General features: G+C 45.6%; 1 protein-coding gene across 2 annotated transcripts in view; it reads left to right on the forward strand.

The window, feature by feature from the left end:
- The first annotated feature begins 12355 nt into the window (after positions 1-12355).
- LOC121459736 (RAB3A interacting protein) overlaps positions 12356-19785 on the forward strand; it is a 45072-nt gene continuing 37642 nt past the window's right edge. The window contains exon 1 of one of the 2 annotated variants that reach the window (XM_041669725.1): positions 12356-12537. The gene's annotated coding sequence lies outside the window, so the exon portion shown is untranslated. The remainder of the gene's footprint in view (positions 12538-19785) is intronic. The other variant, XM_041669716.1, reaches the window with a different exon arrangement.

Consider the following 19785-nt stretch of genomic DNA (forward strand, 5'->3'; position numbering starts at 1 on the left):
CCAGCAGCAGCAACAGCAGCATCATCAGTAGCAGCAGGACCACCAGCAGCACCAAAAGATACACCCACCTGCAAGAAGAGAGGTAGCCAAGCAACCCCGCCTTTTTCTCTGCCTCTCCTGTTGCCCCCTCTGAGCACAGGGCATCTTCCCTCAGTTCATCCTTTCTGGGAAGGCCCCCACAGACTCACCCAGGGGCACGGCTCTTAGTTGATACCAGGTTCCCATCAAGTTGACAGTCAAGATTATCACACCACCTTGTGCTTCTCATTCACGAGTTCGTGCTACACCAGCTCAAGGCTAGCACACGTATTTCAGTCTGTATAGTCTTGTAAAGAGGTAAAAATTTTCTATGTGATGCACTCTGAAATGTTAAAAACAGTTCACCGAGCCCCACCACCACTTCTGAGAACCCTCAAAGATCCAGAGACACCCCTCTTGGGATGGGAGGTGCATCCTTAGACAGGGCTAATGTACAGGGCTTCTGATGGCATTGGCGTCATGATCTTGTACCCTGCCTATTCCTACTGGCTGTTTGCTACCTGTGTCTTCACAAAGTGGACAAAGACATTTACTAATTATCGCTCAGTTTCTGAGTTGCTGGTAGAGACAGGAAGGAGTCCTGGGCGTGGTCCTGTAGCTCCTGCAGGCTGGCTTCATCCCATCTGAAAGGGTCAGTCCTGTCAAGTGACCTGCTCCGCGCAGCTCTGTATCCTGGAGCAGATGGTGGAAGAGGCAGGGTTGCCTGCCCATTTCTGTGTCAGCTGAGTGTGCCTGCCACTGGTGCTTGGCCATCACCTGGGTATGATTATGTCTTGTTGCCCAGAGTTAATCTTCTAGTAGCTTTGCTTTTCTTTTCAAGGGCTAACAGAAGCAATGGCGTCTGGATGGCTCGGTAGTTAAAACCCTTTGCCTGTTGCCTTTCTCCTTGGAAGACAGTTTGGCCAGACTTCCCGTCTGGCGTGCCCACTTTCTTCTTGCATCTTATGTTGCTCTGATGCCTTCATGGGAGGAGAATTCCTGTGCAGAAATCTTAAGCCAGCCTGACAGTTTCCCCTTGAAAAATGACATGATTGTTGAGAAATCTCCCTGGAGGATTTTCTCTGTAGTTAGGAGCCGTGATAGATAAAAGAGCTCTTATTTGAGGCACGCCCTTTCAATGAAGATATGCATTCTTTTTTTTCAAATTATAAATTTATTTCTTTGTTTTATTATTTTGAATCTTTTTCTTTGGGACATCATTTAGACATTTCATACAAAGACTTCTTTGACAAGACTTCTTCCTGCTTGGTTGGCATCAGCCATTAGGTAGGCTGAGATGAGTTCACACAAATGAGGAAAAAGGGGTCCCCACCCCCACTTCATACCCCTTAGGCGGATTTCTTCTGAGGCTCAACTGCTGACTGTACTGCTGATTTCTGTGCTACTGGGCTTCCTGCCCCACCAGGCTGGACAAAGGGTACAGGTCAAGCAAGATTATGTTGTATTCAGGATACCTATCCTCCGTGATGGCTTCAAGTTCCTAAAGATGCAACCAGCTTATGGCAGGTCTGTTGATAATGTGTTAACCAGCAAAAAGCCCGGTGAAGCCTTCCATTTGTTGCTGAGGGGAGAGTTGGAGGTCACTTACTTGAGAGTCTTAAATAATAATAATAATAATAATAATAATAATAATAATAATAATTATTATTTTGGTTTTTCAAGACAGGGTTTCTCTGTGTAGTCCTTGCTATCCTGGAACTTGCTTTGTAGACCAGGCTGGCCTCAAACTCACAGACATTCACCTGCCTCTGCCTCCTAAGTGCTGGGATTAAAGGTGTGCGCCACCATGTCCACTGAATCTTGAATTCTTTTTTTTTCATTTTATTTTATTTTATTTTTAATTTTTTATTGAGAAAAAGAAAAAAAAGTATCTGCCTCCTCCCAGCCTCCCATTTCCCTCCCCTTCCTCCTACCCTTCTCCCCCTCCCCCACTCCTCTCCCCCTCCCTCTCCAGTCCAAAGAGCAGTCAGGGTTCCCTGCTGTTGAAATAAGGGAGGCGGGGCTGCGTCCCCAGCACCCCGGCTGCCCACATGGCTAGCTTATGCTCCGAAATAACAACACACAAACTGTATTCATTTAAATACTGCTTGGCCCTTTAGCTCTAGCCCTTACAGGCTAATTCTCACATCCCGATCAACTCATCTCTAATAATCTGTGAGCACCGGTCTTACCGGGAAAGATTCAGCATGTCTAACCTGGCGGCTTGCTTCATCGCATGCGTCTGCCCGGGAGAGCGGAGAATGGCATCTCTCTGAGGCATCTGCTCCCGAGAGGAGAGCTGTGGAGTCTGAGCTCACTTCCTCTTCCTCCCAGCGTTCTGTTCTGTTTACTCCTCCCACCTATCTCTAACCAATGAGAGTCAAGCAGTTTCTTTTATTTAACCAATGACCTTCCTCCATCACCCTTCCCTGTGGAAAGTCCAAGGTCCTTCCCCCTCCGTCCATGTCTAGGAAGGTGAACATCCAAACTGGCTAAACTCCCACAAAGCCAGAACAGGAAGTAGGATCAAAACCCCATGCCATTGTCCTTGGCTTCTCATCAGCCTTCATTGTTTGCCATGTTCAGAGAGTCCAGTTTATCCCATGCTTTTTCAGTCACAGTCCAGCTGGCCTTGGTGAGCTCCCAATAGATCAGCCCCTCTGTCTCAGTGTGCGGGTGCACCCCTCGTGGTCCTGACTTCCTTGCTCATGTTCTCCCTCCTTCCGCTCCTCATTGGGACTTTGGGAGCTCAGTCCGGTACTCCAGTGTGGGTCTCTGTCTCTATCTCCATCCATTACCAGATGAAGGTTCTATGGTGATATGCAAGATATTCGTCAGTATTGCTATAGGATAGGGTCATTTCAGGTTCCCTATCCTCAGCTGCCCAAGGAACTAACTGGGAACATAGCCTTGGGCTCCTGGGAGCCACTCTAGGTTCAAGTCTCTTGTCAACCCTAAGTGGCTCCCTTAACTAAGATTTGTGCTTCTCTGCTCCCCTATCCAACCTTCATCCCAATCATCCTGTTTCCCCAAATTCCCCCCATCCTCCCCTTCTCACTTTTCTCTCCCCATCTCCCCTTACTCCCATCCCACCCCACCCCACCCCCAAGATCCCAATTTTTCCCCCGGCAATTTTGTCTACTTCCCATAGCCAGGAGGATAACTATATGTTTTTCTTTGGGTTCACCTTCTTATTTAGCTTCTTTAGGATCACCAATTATAGACTCCGTGACCTTTATTTATGGCTAGAAACCAATTATGAGTGAGTACATCCCATGTTCATCTTTTTGGGTCTGGCTTACCTCACTCAGGATAGTGTTTTCTATTTCCATCCATTTGCATGCAAAATTCGAGAAGTCATTGTTTTTTACGAATCTTGAATTCTTAATGGTTGGAGAAGAGTCCACATATAAATACCCCGAGGTTGTCCTCATTGATCCATTCCATAAAACTGTCAGAACTCCTGATGCCCAGTCTATCACGAACCCAGTGTTCATGCGCAAAGGGAAGCGTGGGCGGACGTCTGCAGATACTCCGCACTATTGGTGGCTCTCAGGGTGCAGCCTGGACAAGGTGCAGTTCTCGCTGGCTCCTCTGTTACTGCTAACATAAATGATGTTTGTCAAACTCATGCCCAATAAACAGTTTAAGAGAGTAAACAAAAAGACTTGTCCATTTTCTGTGTGTTAGTAATCCTTTTAACGCGATTTAAGTTTCTTTTCTTTCTTCGGTTCCCTTCTAATTTTGTTTTCCTGTGATTTTTTTTTCTTTTTATGTTTTTCTACTGCTTACTCTTTCAAATCTGTTCATCTTATGTTTCACCATCTCATGTTACTTGATCATGTCTTTTGTGATTCTACACATTTATGCTTTATGGTCTTTTTATAGAACGATTGCATCACCACCCCAGCCAACCCCCCTGATCCAAGAAAAAAAAACAATTTTCAAAAATTTCACCGTGCTGCATACAAAGGTTACTCGTCTGTTGTTTTACTCTGTGTTGGTCTCTTGTCTTGGCGCTATGACTGCACACCTGACAGAGCCATCCTAAGGAAAGAGGTTTTATTATCATGCCCCCAGTTGGCAGGAATGTGGGCCATCGTGTGGGCTCGGAGGCTCTGTCTTTGGCAGTGTTTGTTCATGTAGTGGCAAATTCAGAAGCAAAAAGCTGTACTGTAGCGCGAATAATAAAAACCCAGAGACAAAAATTGGAGTTTAACCTGAAAACCAGAAAAGCAAAGCAACCAAGCCACTAGAGAAGTCTTACTTCTACCAAGGCGGGGCGACCGCAGACTCAGCAAACTAAGTTTCTCTCTCTCCTCCCATTTTATATTCCCTCTAGTGCTGGTATTAAAGGTGTGTGACTTCCTAGGACTGGGATTAAAGGTGTGAGCTGCCACCACTTGGATCTGTTTCTGCATTGATCTTGTGTAGCCCAGGGTGGCCTTTAACTCACAGAGATCCATCTGCCCCTGTCTCCCAAATCCTGGGATTAAAGGTGTGTGTCATCACTGCCTGACCTCTAGTGGCTTTAGCTTTGCCTCTAGTCTTCAGGCAAGATTTATTTACTAAATACAAATAATATACTGCTATACTGTGCCATCCTCCCCACCCAACAGTGACCCATATCCTCCAGGCCCCACTGCCGGAAGGTTCTCTGCTTTCTCTCAACAGCACCCCCAGATGGAAACCAAGAGAATCTGCAAGGGAAATTTCACTCTCAAACCAGAACATACTCCTTTCCCCCAAATTTTCATTCAAGTTTCTTTCATTCAATCAACATATATTGGCACTACTTTCTGTTTCTCATCATTAAACCAAGGGAGTTTTTCTACACCTGCTATATGCAGGAGCTTCCGCTGAGTGGGCGCTCTTACAGCCCCAGGTTATAAAAGAAAGATGGGACTTCGCTCCCTCCAGGAGTTTCTTACCTTCTGGGCTTTCTACCCATCCTCTATAGTTTTACTTTTTAGATTGACAGGCATTTCACTCTTGAGCAAAACTCTCAGGCCAGGAGTTGCTCTTTTCCTTGCGTAGTCTAGCTGAGACTTCTTGCTGCAGATCTCTCTCTCTGTCTCTCTCTCTCTCTCTCTGTGTATGTGTGTGTATGTGTGTGTGTGCTCTCCTTTCTCCCACACAACTTTTTTGCATCTCAGCTGCTTTCTTTAACATTCATCCGTGATTTGGAAGCTGGACAGCATAATGGTATCCTAGTCTGTGAGATTAAAAAGAAATGTTTCTGAATCTTGAGGGATGGGAAATAGGTTTTTCCCCCCTTAGCACTTAAATGATTTCTGAATATGAAGAAACAGGAACACATTCAGTCATTTTCACACCAGGACTCCTCTTTAATGCTTCAGTATAGCAGTATCTACATTTTAGGAAAAGTTAGAAATCTAAATGCATGGAGCCTGTAAACGGAGATTTCTCTACTGCCCCTCCCTCCCCCCCAAGTTCCCAAATAACCACTCAGAGGCTCATATTAACTATAAATGTTTGGCCAACGGCTCAGGCTGATTGCTAGCTAGCTCTTACATTTAAATTAACCCATATTTCTTATCTATGCTTTGCCACATGGTTTGTGGCTAATTACCTTGTTTTCCACATGTCTTGCTCTCTCGGTGGCTGCCTGGCATCTTCCTGTCTCTGCTCTTCTTCACCCATATCTCTGCTTGGATTTCCCTCCCACCTGTCTCTGTCTTGCCTTATCATAGGCCAAAGCAGCTTTATTTATCAAACAATGAGAACAACACATATTCACAGCATATAGGACCCTACAGCAGCAGCCTAAATTTGTCAGCTATTCAAAATTACGGATTTTTAAAATTAATTCATTATCATTTTATGTTAATAATAATAGTAACTATTTTTTTTTGAGACAGGGTTTCTCTGTGTAGCTCTGGCTGTCCTGGAATTCACTCTGTAGAGTAGGCTGACCTCGAACTCATAGAGACCTGCTAGCCTCTGCCTCCCGGGTACTGAGACTAAAGACATGAGCCACCACCAACCTGGCTAAAATGATGGATTTTTAGAATAAAATAAAGTCCTTCAAAATGGTTTGTGTACCATGCTTATAAAAATGTGGTAATATAGCCTATCAAATCAAGGGTGACTCACAGCTTTTGGCTCATTCTTACTTAAAGCCTACTAATTATAATACATTGAAAATTAAGGGTCTCAAAACATGGATCAAGTATTCTTATACTTACTTATTTACTCATTATAAGTTACTAGGTTTCACAACATTCATCCATTTCCCACATTTTTCCTCAATGTCAGATTCTAGAATCTTCTGGGTCACTTAGGTTTTGAGTTGGATTCCTGGTAGCAAACTGGGGCGAGAGCCCATTCCATGCAGTCCCAAGTATCCACTTATCTGGAAAGAATTGTTTACACAGGTACTCAGGGTTATATCATAAAACTTGCCAGGCGGTGGTGATGCACGCTTTTAATCCCAGCATTCAGGAGGCAGAGGCAGACAGATCTCTGTGAGTTCCAGGACAGCTATGGATGTTATGCAGAGTAACCCTGTCTCAAAAAACAAAACAAAAACAAACAAACAAACAACAACAACCCCCCAGAAACTTGCTGACTAATTTGAACTACGTTAGTGACAATGCAGCTATGTCCTCAACTAAACACTTTGTTAAGCTGTCTCAACTGTGTCCACATGAAGGATAGCTGAATTTGACTTTTTGTTGTTGTTGTTTTTGCCTGTATTTTAGTATTGCTATGAAAGAAATCCACACGGACTAAAATGTAGGACAATGTTATGTTTCACATGCTACTTCTCAAATTCCAACTAGATCTTTGATAGAATGGCGCCTTTGCAGATCCGTGAGATTAAATTCCTTTTGCAACCACCCTGTACACATTGGAGAGGCAGTTGGTGATTCAACACATTGTCAGGTTTTTGTATCAAATACAGCTGCAGAAACTTAAAGTATGATTCATGTTCGTCAGGATATGTCTCTTCTGAAATCTGCTCTGTATTTCTAGAGAAATAGGCTAACTCTTCAGAATTCACAATTCCCTTAAGCTCTGGGTCAGTCCTCATGCCTACTTTAAGGCTAGCATTTTCACCTCCTGAAACAAAAGCCCCTTTCCTCCTGTGGTTCCAAGTTCAGTGTATTCTGCTGTTTCATCAGAACAGTATGAAAGCAAATTCCCTTGGGTCCCTATGCGTTGGATAAGTTGTGCCTGTGGGAATATTCTTCAATTCCCCAAAGCCCTTGACCTTGAAATATCTCATTAACAAGATTGTGCAGATCTAGGATGCTGACTGCATTAAAATCAACTCAAACTGCACACATTGCTTAGTCTTTGCCCTAACTGGAAACTGTTAGGAGCACGGGCATGAAGAGTATCAAGAGCTGTAACTCCTGCTCTTACCCGAGGAAGAGGCCCTTTCAGCGTGCTAATGGCAAAATGGCTGACTAAGAAAATCACAGAACACAGCTTCTGCCTTCAAAAGTACCGGAGCATTCCTCCCCCCTTCTATAGCAGGTATGGAGCCTTTCCAAGTGGCTCACATTTCCTGCTGGCGTCGGTAGTTTTTGTGATTCCTACCAAATCAAGATCAGGAAGATCTCCTAACTGACCACCACTGTGCGCTGATGTTCCGTTCTAGAGATTGGCTATATGGAACATGTGTCGTAAATACAAATTAAAAATATCCTTGTGTAAATATGTGTATGTGCAAGGGTGACAATAACTTTCAAATTTCTTTTTCCCAAGCTGGAAATTCCTCCACTTAAAGGAAACAGGAAGATGTTTCTTATTGTCAAGGGGCGGGAATGACGTTTGTGAGAGACAAGATCCTGTCTGGAGCACATTTCATTCCACAGTCACCTTTTTTGAAGGTCTGTGGCTCTTTTGAGTCTTCTTAGGCTTCTCTTCCCACTTGTACTTGTTCCATGAGCCAACTCCTCTAATTGCTCGCCATCTCAGAGCACACGGAGAGCCTTTATACTTGCAGCATCTTTGCTCCGTGTTTGTCTCACATCAGCTCTGCTGCTCTTGTCCTAAGCATCGCCTCAGATGGTGAGCTAGAGAATACTAGCTACCTCTGATACTGGTTCTCTCTTCCTCCTTCCCTCTCTCCCTCCCTCCCTCTCCTCTCCCCTCCCTTCCTTCCTCTCTCCTTCCCTCCCTCCCTCCCTCCCTCCCTCCCTCTCTCCCTCCTTCCCTCTCTTTCCTTCTGGTTTAGTGCTAGAAGATGTTTAGCTAGGCACAAAGCTGCCCAGAAGAGACTATACTTGGCCAATATGGTTTATAAGTAGCCTTAAATCGAAGGCTGTGTTCTTTTTTGCCACCACTTCCTGTTCTGCTGGCTAGGAAAGGGGTGTGATTATTGGAGCCTGAACAGCTATTATGGATCATAAAGTAGAAGTCGCTTGTTCAGTAGATGAAGACAGGAGTTCCTGCCTATTAGATGTCTGCCGTACTCACTCTGGACTGACTGCACGTGTGTGAGATGTAGGTATTTTATTTGATTTATGTGCTTTTTCTTTTTTTTCTCTTTTTTAAAAAAAATTATTTTATTGGTGTTTTAGCCTGTATGTATATCTGTGTGAGGGTGCTGGATCCTGGAGTTACAGACAGTTGTGAGCTGCCATGTGGGTGCTGGGAATTGAACCCGGGTTCTCTAGAAGAGCAGTCAGTGCTCTTAACCACTGAGCCATCTCTCCAGCCCCTATGTGCTTTTTCTTACAAAAAAAAAAATACCTTTTCCCACTTTTAATACAGGATTTTTTTTTTAAATGTAGCTCAGGCTGTCCTTGAACTCACAGTTCTCTCTTGCCTTAGCCTTGAGAGTGCTGGCATTACAAGCATATACCACTTTGCTTGGCTCATAAAAAACAGAGCGGGCCAGTAAGATGGCCCAGTAGCCGAAGGTGCTTGCCACAAAACCGATGCCCTGAGTTCAATCCCTGAAACCCACACTGTGAAAGAAGAGACCAGACTCCTGAAAGGTGTCCTCTGACCTCCACACACATCACAGCACACACCACTCCACTTCTATAAATAAAGATGTAAAACAATATTAAAAGGCTACGTTCTGGTGGCCAGTAACAGGAATCCACTCAAAGCAGTATTAAACAAAATTGGAGAATTATTTTAAGTATTTGGAGGGTGTGAGGAAACTAAATTCGGTGAAACCAGGAAGTGCTCTCACTGTGGCACAGAGTAAATACATATTTTCCTAATGTATGACTCAAGAGAAAGAGAGAGAGAGGCTAATTACCAACATTTTTTTTTTTTAATGAATAGAACTTGTTAGAGTGATTATTTTTTTCAGGAAATCACACAGTTTAGAACCTAAGGTCTTTGTTAAGCCTTTCAGCCCTCCTGATTTCTCATTTCCATTTTCTCACACCAGGAAAGTGTTCTCAAATGCAAACTTGTCTATATTTGGTCTAAGGAAGAAGGTTGTAGACACAGCTCTATGTATGCGTTCAGCTTCCAGCTGTTACAGGAGTTTCCAGAACACATTTCTTTCTTGTACTCTTGACTCTAAAGAAGCTGCCACATTCTTTTACTTCCTGGAAATGGAACATGGTCCCCTCAGTCAAATACATTTTAACTCATTGCTTCAACTTGGCTGTCCTGGAACTCACTCTGTAGACCAGGCTGGTCTGGAACTCAGTGTTCTGCCTGCCTTTGCCACCTGAGTCCTGGGATTAATAGCATGACTACCACCACTGCTTGGCCTCAGCCTTTCTCTAATTCCTTTCCACAAGTTGGAAGCTTGTCTGGGTGAGGTCTTACACCGACGTCACCACTCCCTTTATTTCATTTAGGATAAGATTTTTCTTTAAATTTTTAATCTCTTTGAACATTGAACTTCACTCCATTATACTTCCTGGTGTTACTTTTCTCCCAAACTGGACATTTTGTATTTTTCCTTGCTTAGCTTTCTCCTTTTCATTATAGATCTACCTAAGAGTAGCCATTAATAACCAAGCGACACAGTCAATACTAGGCTGTCAATGCTATTAATCTAAAATTTTTCACTTTAGCCTCAGGCAATTTTTTTGGACAAAGGTAGAAACCAGCCACATTTTCCATCAAAATGTCATGAAAACCGATTTCTAGGCCACTTACTAATACTCTTTTCCTCTGGAACCACTTTTAGCACCACTGTCTTCCATGCTCCTACTAGGATGGCCCACTAAGCCCTGCTTAAAGCATTCAACTGCTTTCCTTATCCAAAGTCCCAAAGTCTTCATCCCACCAAGAAACATGGTCAGGCCTGTCAATACCCTACTCCTGGCACCAACTTCTGTCTTAGTCCGTGTTCTGTTGCTATGAAGAGACATCATTACCATGGCAATTCTTTTTTTTTAATTTATTATTTATTTAGTATACAGCTTTCTGCCTGCTTGTACACCTGAAGGCCAGAAGAGGGCACCAAGATGGTTGTGAGCCACTGTGTGGTTGCTGAGAATTGAACTCAGGACCTCTGGAAGAACAGCCAGTGCTCTTAACTGCCGAGCCATCTCTCAAGCCCTACCATGGCAATTCTTATAAAAGAAAATATTGAAATGGGGCTGGCTCACAGCTTCAGAGGTTTAGTCCATTGCTGTTAAGGCTGGGAGTCTGGTGGCATGCAGGCAGACGTAGCTGGAGAAGTAGCTGAGAGTTCTAAATCTGGATCCACAGGCAACAAGAAGAGAGAGACACAGGATCTAGGTTGGGCTCTTGAAATCGTAAAACCTACCCTCAGGGACACACTTCCTTTATAAAGGCCACACTCACCCCAACAAGGCCACACCTCCTAAGCCCTGTCAAGTAGTTCTACTCCCCAATAAGCAAGCATTCGAATCTGTGAGCCTATGGGGCCATTCCTATTCAAACTGCCATAGGATCTCTACTCATTTTCAAACTGCGCTAGACTTGCTTTCCAAGACTGCAGAGAGTCTTGTGGCCAGTTATGTACGTAGGTCACTGTGAGATTCAAACAGACCAGTATTCCCGTTTTCTGTAGACCCATGATCCATGATGTCTTGAGTCTTATACTGAGTAAAGAGCTCATCTTCCAAAGAGTGCACTCTGCTTGTGTGTCATGTCCTCTTCCTACATTTACAGAGTTCTCTGGCTCCAGGCCGTGTGCTTACTCTAAGACACAGTCTAAAGAGAAAAGAGAGGAAAGTCCAGTAACGGTTGGTGTGGAACGTGCAAGAGTTAAAGTTTTATGGGACACAGGGAAGGACAGTGAACCACTAATAGGGTTAGGGAATGGTTCACAAAGGAACTGGAGTCTGGGCTAAGTAGTGAGAGACTACACGGGATAAAAGTGTGTGTATGTGTGTGTGTTTCTGTCTAGCAGGTGCAGAGATGGAAAGCAATAAACAGATAAAGACACAACATAAGGGAGGATGAGGAGTCTAGGAATGATGAAGGCTTCATCTGAGGAGAAAAGTGAAGAATTCTTCGGGAATTAGAATAAATAAGAATTGGTAATATATTGGAGATGAATTATTAAACAGTAAATGATTTTCTAGGTTTCTGTTGGATTGTAGGAGGGTTACATTCCCCGGACACTCTGTGGCACAGTCCACTGATCTCATATATTAAACCATTTAAACTCTGAAAACCTCCGTGAGGTAGGTCTTCTTACAACTGTCTTTTAGTGAGAGGGCTGGTGTGTCTGCAGAGGAACGCGCTCAAGGTCACAGAGGTCAGTAGGTGGCTGGTCGCAGGAGCCACACACACAACCTACTTTTTGTTATCACCTCCTAGATATACTCAACCCAGAAAGACAGCCCCTTTCTTTGAGTATCACAACATTGATCGATTACCGGGAATGATTGTCCCTCTCCCCTTCTATCGGAGCTTGATTCCGTCTGTACTTTGGCTTTTCCAACTTGAAAGACCGAGTGTGGGAAGTTTAATAAACAAAACAAAACAATAAAAACAGTTCCCATACACATGAGAGAAGGCCGACATAGGAACGACCTTCTCTGAAAATTGCTAGAAAGGACCTGGGTTTACCCGCAAGCCCACCGCACACTCCCGGGTTCAGCTTCTGGTATCCATGGACGCCGAATCTCAGGTCGGTTCTGCTCGTCCTCAACTCAGACAGTCAAAGCCTCTTTCCATTCCAGGAGTGCTCAGCAACCTCCAAGTTAGCCCCAGGGGGCCCAGCCAGAGCGATTCCCAGGGAAACGGCCCTTAGAGGACCCAGGACTCCGCACGGGGCATCCTGCACCGAGCCTCTCCTGGCGCCAGGGGGCGCCGCAGCGCTCGAGCCCCTCGGCCCCCCCCAGGCCCCGCCTCTAGTCCCGCCCCCTCTCCCGGGGGACGGCCGCTCCCGGCTCCCCGCCCGGTGCTCTGCGCAGGCGCGGTCGGCTCTGCCTCCACGGCTCCCGTCGCAGAGCGCCCGGAGTGGAGCGGGGTCGATCCGCCGCCGTCTTCCTCGTCTCCGGAGCTGGGAGGGGGACGGGGCCGCTCTCCCTTGCGACTCTGCGAGCGAGCGCCGCTGAGCGCGGGCGGTGGCCGCGGCGGGTCCGGCAGGTGAGTGGCGGCGACGGGAGGGAGAGGCTCCGGCGGTGTGAGCACCGCCCCCCTTCGGCGCCTCGCTCGCTCTCTCGCCCCCTGGTTCCGCCGGCCCGGAGCGCTGCCGGGCAGGTGCGGAAGGCGGCGGGGAGGGTGCGGATGTGGCCCGCCGACTGCGGAGCCCCGGGAACCCGGAGGGCGGCGGCTCCGGCTCGGCAGGTTACTCATTAACTCCGCGGGCCGAGCGGTCCCCGGCGCTCACCTGGCTGCCCGGCGCGGCCTGGGTCACGGAGTTGCCGAAGTCGCCGGCGGCGCGGTTGGCCGGCGATGTGTGGGGGTCGCCGACCCGAGAGCGGGTGCCCGGGTTCACTTCGGACGCAGGAGTGGTGAACCGGCTTCTTTTCCCCTCCATCCCCCGCCTGAGCTGCTCGCCCCGCCGTGCTCGCCCCACCGCCCGCGGAGAAGCAGCTTGGAGGCTGGGGAGGGATGGAGCCGGGTGGACGCTGCAGCACGTCAAGAGTTGCCGGTTGTTGGAGATTAAAACATTGATCCGTAATGGCTGGCTGGAGCACTCGGCACCGAGTTAGAACGGACGCCCCTGAGGCACTTTAGTTTCAAGGAAACGTTTGTTCCCAACCTACCTGTTTATACACTTCCTCAGTGTCCCCCGAGTCAAGGAAAGAGCCCTGTGATCTCCCCCCCCCCCCCCCCCCCCCCCCCCGGCTGTGGAATGATTGCATAATTGGAGAGGCCGATAAGAGGATTAAAACAAACTGTTCTATTGTATATCTTTTGAAAGACCCAGTCTCTGTTCATTATACTGTTAAGTTTTTGTTTTTAAACAATGAATGACAAATCGTGAGGAAAAGAGGAGGCGGAATCGGTACGCAGTCCATCATTGTAAATATTTGGTACAGTTAAATATTTCACCAGTTTTATGGGGCCTTGTTCTGCTAGCATGTGTTATTTATTTACTAGGGCTGTGCGTTTTGAGAGGACTTTTCATGTTTGGATAGACACTGCGTTCTGAACCTGGCTTGTGTGAATCTTAGTCCTTAAAGGCCGTAGTGAACGTATCCCAGGACCTTAACAATTACACGAAGTTACTCAGTGATGCATTCTAACTATAAGAGCAAACATCTTTAAACTTTTTTTTCTCTTTCCAGTCTGGCGAGGTTTTGAATTAATGCATACTTTTGTGAGTGAGTGTGTCTGGTGGAATGCTTCCTTGCTCCCTTCACGTAGCCGCTCACCAGTGATTTCCAGTACATCCAAACCTCCCACGATCTGTTTGCTGTTCGCCTGCTTTATGGAGATCTGATTAGTGATTGTCTCTGTTTAAATCTAGCTGTCCTTTTGAATCAGTCTAGTTCTATGCTTTTAAAAATGTTCTTTACCTCGGATTTTCTTTAAGCCCCTACTCTGCTGCGCACATGGTTGCTCCCCAGATACTTTTAAAAATGGAAACGTTCCTAGGAGGAGCCCATCTCTCGTTTTTATGCTGTGGCACAGTAGAAACTTAGTCTTGCATGTGTTGCAGGGATTAGATTGGCTTTTCTTCTGTGCTGAGGTGATCTTGCTGAGCAGCTTCCTTAGCTGAAAGGGCTGACTTTCACGCTGCCTCCCCAAGCATGTGACCTTGAGTAACTGATGTATTGAGCACACTGTGTAGAAGCATTTTAAAATGCCAGTGTTTGGTCCTTCTCTGTGCTTCAGCCCAACATGAACTTTATCAAGGTGGAATATGGGTTTAACTAGACATTCCATTGAGATGTGGGGGAGGGGATGAGGAACGAACCTTAGCTTGACCGCAGACTGGGTGCTGTGCCTGTCGTTTGAGGCTACCCTTGGCTCATTAGTCCTAAGGACAGTCTTAGGTTATAGGTGCTTTATCAGACTTTACAAATACGGAGACCGAAGTGCAGAGAGTCAGAATGACTTGCCTGTAGTACTTAATTCTCATTTATAACTGGCTTATATCAGAGCCAGGATTAAAAAAAAAAAAAACTTTTGAAACTCCAAGTGGAGTTTTAAACTCTGTTGCTCTTTATGTTACTGGTCTTTCTAAAAAAGAGCTTTGCGTTTAAGCTGGGGAGGGGCATGCAGGTGAAAGGTGTTGTTACTTGTGTGTCTGATTAAAAATGACCCAGGAGCTCTGATGATGGTAATATCGCTGTTGCCACTATTATAAAGTTCCTGGTTCTCGAGTGCCAAGTCCTGATCCCAGCTCACTCCAACTCATTTCCCCCCACCACCCAGGAGCTAGGTCATTATACACCCTCGCCTTTTATAGTTGAGGAAGCTTAGCTGTTGTGTGGCTTAGCTGGGATCGGATGGCTAATTAGTGACAGGTAGCTGAGGAGTCAGCCGGCTTCGGTGGCAGGGCTGGGGACCATTGCTAAATGCATCGCTTCTTGTTGGATAGGCTGTGCATGCTCCTAGTCACCCCATCCCACCAGTTCGTGCTTGAAGGATTGCCTGTTCTTAATTACTACCCTGCCACTGCATGTGTAGGTCGTAATGCTAAAAAATGTTTTTAATTTAGCGTTTATGAGATAGTCATATGAGTGTAATATGTAATTCTCATGCCACCAGAGCTTTTTAAATACAATATTCATTGCATATCTGCTCTGCAAGTCCGTGGGGGTTAAAGGAAGCTGTGGAGTCTAAGGTAGGAGCATGGGATGTTCCTTATTAATTATATAATGTGCTCCTCAAAACTTAGAGGAGGCTGGGATGTAGCTCAGTGGTGGAGGGGCTGGCTTAGCCTGTGTCCAGGTCCTGGGATGCAAAAAAAAGCAAAAGCTCGCAGCAGAAACCATTGAGACGGATGTATATACATATATGGATGTGAAAATATATGTATACAATTGTTGAGTGTCAAAACAGAAGGTTACAGAAGTTGGGTGCTGGGGCGGAAGCAGGAGTGACTTAGTAGGTAGGTGTGTGTTCCCGTAATGACAGAAAGCAATAAGGATATAGTTTGGGAAGATACACTTTAAAACTAAACTTTTGGCCAATATATAATTCTGCAGGACACCCAGTTTTGCTACTCTATATACTTGGTGCTCTAGAAATCAAATGTCAGGGTTTCTAATGTAAAATCAAATGTAGCTAGTTTCTCCTGTGCTATAATGCTGTCCTTAACTAACGAACATCACCCCCTACCCTCCCACCCCCATTGCCTGGACACGACTGGGCTTTTACTGTAACCCTCGCTTCCACGATGGCGGAAAGGTACTTGCACTGCCCTTCCTCCCTGCTGTCATGTTGAGTACGTATTTCTGGCTTGTCATTTACTAATTTTGATATTTGCGCTGCATTTGTACTTCTCTCGTGAACTGGATGCCTGCCTGCGGAGGTGGGTCTGTGAGCTCAGGGGCAGCTGGCTTTATCCTACCCCAGCTGAGAGCGTCAGCCTTGGGCTCGGTGCTCAGGAGGGATTGCACCGGATATGCCTGTGCAGTTGTGCTGACCATAGAAATTGACGCGCTCAGAACGAGAGCAGGGGGACCACAGAAGTAAGAGGGGTGCCTTTGGCAGCTTGGATTATGCTGTCCTTTGCTTCACCTCACAGCTGAACGAGGTAGTTAGGCGCACTTAAGTTGTCTGGAGTCGTCCGTAGACTGACACCTGAATGTTGGCAGCGTGGTTCAGTTGCTACAGCTGCAGACCAAGGCTTAGAAGAAGGTGGAAGTTAGCAGAATGCTGGGAGTTTGAGAGATTTGTTGCTCGTGGTTAACAAAAAGACCAATGTTTTAAGTTTCTACACTAGCTGGGGAAACGGGAATCCTTATCTTTTTCTGTGCCTAACCTATTTTGCTGCTAGTAACCAAAAATGGTAGATTTTATTCATTTTTAGCAGCTGAATAAGACACAGGAATACTTTGGCTTCAGTAAATCAAGCTACTGTTTCTTTTAATTTGCATGTTATGCTTTTTGAGGCCCTGTGAGGAGAGTGGAGGAGAAGGCTCAGTTGGTAAAGGGTAAAACACTGTGTATTAGTTACTGTTCTGCTGCTGTGGTAAAACATGACCAAAGCAGCTTATAGCAGAGTTTATTTTGGATTATAGTTCCAGAAGCTTAGGAAATCCATACTGGCGGGGACAGTGTGGCAGCAGGCAGCCAGAGCAGGAAGCAGAGAGAGCCCATGTTTAACAGCAGGCATGAAGCAGTGAAGTAGGGTTAGGCTATGTGCTACCAAAGTGTACCCCCAACGGAGCACCACCTCCCCGAACCAACTGAGAACCAAGTGTTATGTATGAGAGCCTGTGGGTACATTCCTCATTCAGACCACCACAGGTTTGGTCTGGTGACTGCACCTGGGATCCCAGTGTCGGGGAGGCTGAAATCAGCCCATCTCTAGAGCTAGCCTAGCATAGCTGATGAGCTCCAGGTCAGTGAGAGACCCTTCATCAAAGCAGGGTGAATGTGCCTGAGTAAGAGCACCAGAGGTATTGTCCTCTGGTCCTCACATGCACAGGGACACACACACATGCACACACACGAGTGCACACACATGCACACACGCGCGTGAGTGCATACACACACACACACAGCTCTCTACAAGACTTTAACAAGTTAAAAAAAAAAATCCCAGCAAAGTAGTAAACAAAGGAGGACATGGTGATTGCAACCAGTGAAGGAGAGGGAAAGAATAGGAAGGACACAAAAAGTGGCCAGTGTTGACTTCAGTGACTGTGCTTGAGGAAACAGCAGAGTTGAGTTGTTAACGTTCTTCTGTGTGGGTGTTCATCACCTCTCAGGGTGGATGTGATGAGCTGGCCTTAGAAACCCTTTGTCTTTCTGGCTCTGCTGTCCCTGTCTTTCTGTCATTTTTGTTTTGTAACTTTGTCTTTAGTGTAGTGGGGTCAAGTGTTGGCATCAGACACAGCCCGGCTTGCCTCTTCTTACTTATTTGTGGATTATTGGCCTCTACTCATCCCTGTCTCTTAGTTTGTTTCTGTAAAGTAAGGACTGGGACCATTTTAGAGGACGCTCAGCTAGGTTCTGTATATATGCAGATAAAAGCAAACATCCAGCTCCTGCTCTAGTAGGTACTCCGAGGGTGTGACCTTTGTCATTTATGTAGTCCTTTGTGGGAACCATGGAACCAGTTCCTCTATTTAAAGCCATCCCCACCTTGGATCCTCTCCCCCAATGATCGTATTACAGTCTGGCTGCATTTCCCATGAAGGTCTGACGCTTCAGGATCAACGCCAAGCAACATTTTCTTGTTAAATGAAGCATTTAATAGTCTGTCCCTCAGCTGCCTTCCCTGCTTGATTATCTGTCACTCTTTCCTTTGCTAGTGTCCTTAGTGTCAGTCCTGAATTCCCCGAGCATCCTGTCTTACTTCCCTGCTTTGTCAATCTAGTGGACACCTACTTAGCATTTAAGATGTAAGTTGTAATTTACTCTCCTCAGAGCACCCTTCTCCTCCATCCCCTGTGCCTGCAGGGTCATCCTTGGCTCTCATCGACCACATATCATTGATTTAGCCTGTCCGCTGCTGTGTTCTTAGACATCAGCACTGGGCTGTGCCCTGATGAGCTGAAGCTGGTGACCATTCTTCTGTTGTATATACTGGAAGTCAATAGAGATGTTTAAGGAAGTGAACTAATAGGTGGAATTTGTAACACTTCAGTTTATGATATACTGTTGAAGTAGCAATCTAATGTTTAATGTCAAGAGCCAGTCTTTAAACATCCGTGCTAAATTTGAAAGTATCTGAGAATTAAAAAAAAAAAATATCTGGCCAGTGTGGTGGCACATTCCTTTAAATCCAGCATTCAAGAAGCAGAGGCAGGCAGAATGCTGAGTTTGGAGCCAGCCTGGTCTACCTAGAAAGTTCAAGATCAGCCAGGGCTATCTAGTGAGAGAGACCCTGTCTAAAAAAAGAAAAGGGGGAAAAATGGTGGAGATGCATATAGCTGTCTTCCCGGCCCTCAGTGCATGGGTCAGTAGTCAGCAAAGAATACACTGAAAGAAGGAAATGGTGCTTAGAACCTGTTTTGGTGTTTCGAGGCAGGGTCTCATATGTAGCAGATTGGGTTGCTCTCGAACTTGCAGGTCTGTTCTCTGCCCTCCACATGGGCCCTGTGACAGTCTCATGCCTACACACGCTCGTGCACAGTGATACTAATAATTAAAGAAATGTTTAAAAGGTGAGAGCCTTAGCTTTTCTGTTCCGGCACTAGTGTTTCTACTCCGATGCCATGTAACCATTGTCTGTTTCTAAAGTGTAGTTCTCTTTTTATTAATAGAGAAATTAATTTTCAGATATATCAAGTTGATTTGGGAATATGATTCTTTTCTGCTTCTCATTTATCAAGGGAAGTCAAATTGAGAATACATAGTGGGAAAATGCCTTTTTTTGTTTTTTTGTTCATTTGGACTATTATTATGTATCATGTTCCTAGCTTTCTTCTATATTATTTATATGTGTTCTGGTGGATGTTTCACCCCAAGCCCCCTGCCCCATCTCTCTCCAAACCCTACAGCATCTCAGAAAGCCCACCAAATGATGCCCCTCCCCCCAGAGATGCTCAAGGCCACTCCCAACAGGGTATTTAAACTGCCTCCAGGAAAAAGATGCTTGGTTTTAATGGAAAATCATCTGGGAACGTTGTACCCATTAAACCTGGACTTTTTCTAGTTCAATTTGATTTGGTCTGATTGGATTGCTGCGTTGGTGGAGAGACTTACGGTTGGAGACACTTTTCAGTCTGTATTTTATTCATGTCCTCAGATGCTCTTTTATTCGTTACCCTTTCTTTATTTTTATTTTCTGGAGACTGTTCCTTATGTAGCTCAGGCTGGCCTCAGTCTGGAGATCCTCCAGCTTTAGCCAGAATGTGGGAGTACAGGCGTGTATTCCCATGCCCAGCTTCTAAGATGCTTCTCGGAAAATATTTTATCACTAACTCATCCTGATGATTTGAGTGATTTGAGCTGTCTTATGGATCCTTTAGTTTTCATTTCAAGTGTGGATTTTACGAAGAAAAGTGTCATTTTTGTAATTGCTTGACTTTTGCTGGGCATCATTTAATCGGTTACTACATTTCTTAATACCCCTCTGTGAAAGTTAACTTTCAGTAGAGGTTGGCCACTGTTTCTGCTGTGAGAATACTGACTTCAGAAGGAGAAACGGTAACAACAAGTGCATGTCAGCATTCAGAAGCACATTCTTCTGATTAGTTTCCCCCTGATTGGAAGTCACCTTTGGTCTTTGGGAGTATGAAACCAGCCTAGTTGTCCTGCATG

This window comes from Microtus oregoni, unplaced genomic scaffold (assembly GCF_018167655.1).
Source record: "Microtus oregoni isolate MIOR12 unplaced genomic scaffold, Mior012 000001F_ref0000356, whole genome shotgun sequence".
Classification (NCBI taxonomy): domain Eukaryota; kingdom Metazoa; phylum Chordata; class Mammalia; order Rodentia; family Cricetidae; genus Microtus; species Microtus oregoni.